The sequence below is a fragment of the Oryx dammah genome, unplaced genomic scaffold (assembly GCF_014754425.2).
Source record: "Oryx dammah isolate SB20612 unplaced genomic scaffold, SCBI_Odam_1.1 HiC_scaffold_1, whole genome shotgun sequence".
NCBI classification, from domain to species: Eukaryota; Metazoa; Chordata; class Mammalia; order Artiodactyla; family Bovidae; genus Oryx; species Oryx dammah.
Window position 1 is genome coordinate 108,713,399 of NW_024070185.1, and position 5,197 is coordinate 108,718,595.

A 5,197-nucleotide genomic window follows, 5' to 3' on the forward strand; every position below is an offset into this window, starting at 1 on the left:
CGAGGAAGAGGAGGGCGGGCGCAGCGCGAGAGGGGCGGGCGCGGCCGGCCGAGGCCCGGGCAGGCAGCGGGCAGGCCGAGCAGCTGCAGACGCGCCGGCGGCGGTGGCGGTGGCGGCGGCGACTGCTCCCGCGGCTCCCTCAGGGTCTTCCTCGGGCTGGTCCAAGATGGCGGCGCTCCCTGCACAGGGTTTCCTGTCACCCTCGCGATGGGCCGGACCACAAAAGAAGGGGGGAGGCGGCTGCGCGCGCAGCTGGCGGAGCCCGGAAGAGGGGGGCCGGGGCCCGGCCTGTGGCCACGCCCCTTCCGCAGTCCTCCCCCTCTGGACGCGTCGCGACGCCGCCGAGCCCGCCCCGCTGGTCCTCGCGCCAGAAGGGGCGGAGGAAAGCACTCGCGCAAGCGCAGTCTCGTGTCCTCGCCGCCTCGGGGAGCTAATGCGCAGGTTCGCGTGGGACCTGAAGTACCTCTGGGTCTTGCAGGTCTAGGAATGTTGCGCTGGGCACTTTTTACTGTTTTTACTGTCACTTAATGGACGCTTGCCGTACACCGGCCACTATGCTAAGCACACATTTACTGCACTCATTCATCATGTATGTATTGAGCGATTCGTACCTAACGGTGAACACGCTAGGTCCCTATCCAACAGCCCCCGGAGGTGCATATCGCCATTTTACTGATTGTAAAACTGAGGCTCAGACTGAGCACGTCGCTTGTCCAAGATCATGCAGCTAGGAAATTACACTTTCTGCTCAGTTTCACCTCTGTCCCTTGCAGCCTCCCTTTGAGGGGTACTTTTAATGAGAGAGAACTTGTGATATTTTTCAGAATTTGGCCACCACCCACCCTCTTCCAGGTTAGGCTTCTGTATCCCCTCACTCGAAAGTTTAGTGCACACCCGTGCAAGACCATTCTGACTTTCATGGGCCCTGGGCACTGTTGCTTTCTGCTGTGGATACGTGTTGGCTTAAAAGTCAACAGTCAGAAGACGAAGATCATGGCATCTGGTCCCATCCCTTCATGGCAAATAGATGGGGAAACAATGGGGAAAGTGTCAGACTTTATTTTTGGGGGGGGGCTCCAAAATCACTGCAGATGGTGACTGCAGCCATGAAATTAAAGTGCACTTGCTCCTTGGAAGAAAAGTTATGACCAACCTAGTTAGCATATTCAAAAGCAGAGACATTACTTTGCCAACAAAAGTCCGTCTAGTCAAAGCTATGGTTTTTCCTGTGGTCATGTATGGATGTGAGAGTTGGACTATAAAGCTGAGCGCCAAAGAATTGATGCTTTTGAACTGTGGTGTTGGAGAAGACTTTTGAGAGTCCCTTGGACTGCAAGGAGATCCAACCAGTGCATCCTAAAGGAGATCAGTGAATATTCATGGAAGGACTGATGGTGAAGGTGAAACTCCAATACTTTGGCCACCTGATGCAAAGAACTGATTCATTTGAAAAGACCCTGATGCTGGGAAAGATTGAAGGCAGGAGGAGAAGGGGACAACAGAGGATGAGATGGTTGGACAGCATCACCAGCTCAATGGACATGAGTTTCAGTGAACTCCGGGAGTTGGTGATGGACAGGGAAGCTTGGCATGCTGCAGTCCACTGGGTCACAAAGAGTCGGACATGACTGAGCGACAACTGAACTGTGGATTTATGTATTTATGTAATATGTAATATTTGCTTAATATATAGTTCATACTTTATAACTGCATTGATATACAGATGAATAAATTGTTATATAGCAAGTCATTTTCTTCAACCTAAAAGTTAGTTTTTCTCTTCTGATTTTGAAAGAACTTAAAAGATTTTGTAGACCCCCTAAAAATATTGTGGACCCTACTCACTGTGGATAAGAGGGCCCTGCCTCAGTCCACCAAAATGAAGTTCAGGCTTGCTTTGGGCATTCAAAACCTTTCATAAGCTAGTTCTGTCATGGGCAAGCGAGATTTCATTGGAAAAAAATGTATTGGAATTTATAAGTATCTTTTTGTTTTCCTAGAAAGACTTGAGAGTGAATCTCTGCTCTACAACTTACTAGTGATGTCTTTGGGCATGTCTCTTGAGTTCTCAGGTCTTCAGTCTCCTCAAAACTAATAATAATAATAAATATCACATGAGTCTGTGCAAATTAAGTAAGATAATATATGCAAATGCTTGGCATATAAGAATTTAATACATGGGATTATTATTGCATGATGGGCTTCCTGGTGGCTCAGACAGTAAAGAATCTGCCTGTGATGCCAGAGATCCCTGTGTGAGGAAGATCCCCTGGAGAGGGGAATGGCTACCTACTCCAGTATTCTTGCCTAGAGAATTTCATGGACAGAGGAGCTTAGTAGGTTACTGTCCAGGGGATCGCAAAGAACTGGACATGACTGAGCCACTTTCTATTTCACTATACTTGATAATCTAATATAAAGTAATATTGAAATCCATTCCTAAAGTAATAGGTCTATGCTTCTATTACTATATTCTTTAATTCCAATAAGTATAATTTGTTTGTGGTCACAGTTTAACATCTCTGAAATCAAATTTGCCTGTACCAAGTAAAGGAGAAAGCTGTGAACCAACTGACATTTCTTGTCCAGCGACAAACTTGTGTCTGGCTAGTAAGTTTCTATATACGCAATCGTCATCTGAACTGAAACCACTAATGCTTATTGCGGGCTTCCCTGGTGACTGAGTGTAGAAATGCAGGAGACTGGGGTTTGATCCCTGGATCAGGAAGATCTGCTGAAGAAAGAAATGGCAACCCACTGCAGTATTCTTGCCTGGGAAATTCCATGGACAGAGGAGCCTGGCAGGCATGGGGGTCACAAAAGAATCTGACACAACTTGGCGACTGAACAACCACCACAATGCTTACTGAATCCTTACTGTGCTCCAGAAAGTGTCCTAAGAACACACATATTTTCTTATTTGTTACTTAACAACATCCTCATGAAGTCAGTGCCCTATTCACCCCATTTTATGAATGAGGAAATTGAGTGTCATACAGGTCTAAAGTCATATAAGTAAAAATCAGTACTGGGATTTGAACTCAAGCACACATGACTTCAGATCGCCCATCCTAAGCACTGCTTTGTCCTTCATTGTCTATTTGCACTTTTACAGCTTAAATGTAGATCCCGCTAAGGTTGCTTAAGTTTGTGTCAAAAGCGTTACACTTCGATGCTGCATTGAAGAGAAACATCGTTGTGAATCCAGAATGCCCATCACCTGCTAAGCGATGCGATTAAACACAGAAGAAATTGTCAATTCTTGTAAAAATTCACAGAGTTTCCAAACTAGGAAGAGGCTGTGTTTCACTAATTGCAGCTTAATGAAGACGGAATGTCCCTTGGATGACAGACATTTGTCAGTGTTTCTGTTAAATTTTTCTTTAAAAAACAAACACTGTTTGTATGAAAAGAGTGTGCACAAAACATCAGCACTGTTTGTGCAAGCAGAAGACTAGAGAGCATCGCTAGAGAACTGTTACAGATGTCAGGGTGTCCACATGGCGGGATATATGAAGCCACAAAGCAGAAGGAGGTGCTTGTACATGTCCTGACACGGAACAATCTCTAGGAACTACTTCAAGCGAAAAAACCAAGATATAGAAAACTAAATAGCATGTCAATGTGTATTAAATTTTAAAAGGAGAGGAAAATAGACATATATTCTTGTGTAATTGGACATGCAAAGAGCTTTTTCCTATTGTCCTGAAACTGCTGCTGAAACCCAAATCTGAACCAAGAAGACCCTAAGGAGCCCACATTCTACATTTAAAAAGCTGCCAGTGGCTGGAACGCACTGTCTTCCAGCAGGGCATTAAAAAGCCACTTTCCACCAGCCCGCCATCAATCCTGATTCTACTTCTCCCTGCCTATTCCCCATTCCTGCCCATCTCGCCACAGACAAAAATATTACCTCTGGTCAATGGAAAGAAGAGACGGAGAGATGGAAGGAAAGCCAGGCTTAAAGACAAATACGGTTTTCTGAAAAGAGACCCATCTCTTCCCTCTCCCTCCATGGGAAGGGGTGGATGGGGGGAGTTGTAGTCTCTTAGACGCAAGAGCGAAGGGCTCAAGAGAATCATTAGTGAAGAGTGGGCATGCCTGCAGGAGGAGGAGGAGACTGGCAGCCCTCAGATGTCTGTTACTTACTAATCTGCTCTGCCCATTGCCTCCTAAGCAAAGGACAATGCAAATGGGGAGAGACCACACAGAAGGGGACTTTGGATGACATGGTGGAGGGCTCTGGGTGGAAGAAGACTGAAGCTGGGGTCACCATGCTCACACAGGCCTTAACTTCCCCGTCTTAGATTGAATAGCACAAGCTGGCAGTCAGCTGGGAGATACAGCAAATGTCTGAGGGCTCACTCATTCCCACAGGAGATGCATAGGAGCACTCCAGGTACCGATTCTTTGTCATATCTACATGTTCTTGTTTCACTGATACATGTCTAATTTCTTTTGTAAAAATAGATGTTATTCTAGTCTTTATCTTTTTCCAGAGCCTAAACATTTAAGTTCATTTTCAGATCTCTCTATTTGTTGTTTAGTTAAACCAAATCGATTCATCTCCTTGTTGGTTTTATAGGCTTAACTTTATTTGTTAATTTTCTTTGTATGTTTTAGAATTTTGATGCCTAGACTTATCTTGGATTGTACATTCTCTTTCCTCTCTCTCTTTGCTCACCCCATTTTTATGTAGTGGTTTTGGAGTTGCCATCAATCCAGAACCAAATATTAAAATATTGATGTCCCAGTCCCTGAGGTAATATTGAAGATACAGGAGAAACAATACAATTTGTACTCTAACGTCTATTGCCATGTGTTACCTAATTTTCAAAAAGTTAATATATAGTCAAATGTAGTTGATTAATTTCTAGTGATATGTAATTCAATTGAATAAAGACGAATAATTTAAAAATGCTAATCAAAAAAGAAGTGGCAATTTATGTACTGCACTCCAAAATTTGGCAGACCAACCAAGAAATGAAAATTAAGCCCATGAGATTCTTTAGTCTCTGGATATGGAAAATTATTAGATTCAAATTTATGATACAAAAGAAGAAAGTGAAAGTGAAGTTGCTCAGTCGTGTCCAACTCTTTGCGAGTCCATGGACTGTAGCCTACCAGGCTCCTCTGTCCATGGGATTCTCCAGGCAAGAATACTGGAGTGGGTTGCCATTTCCTTCTCCAGGGGATC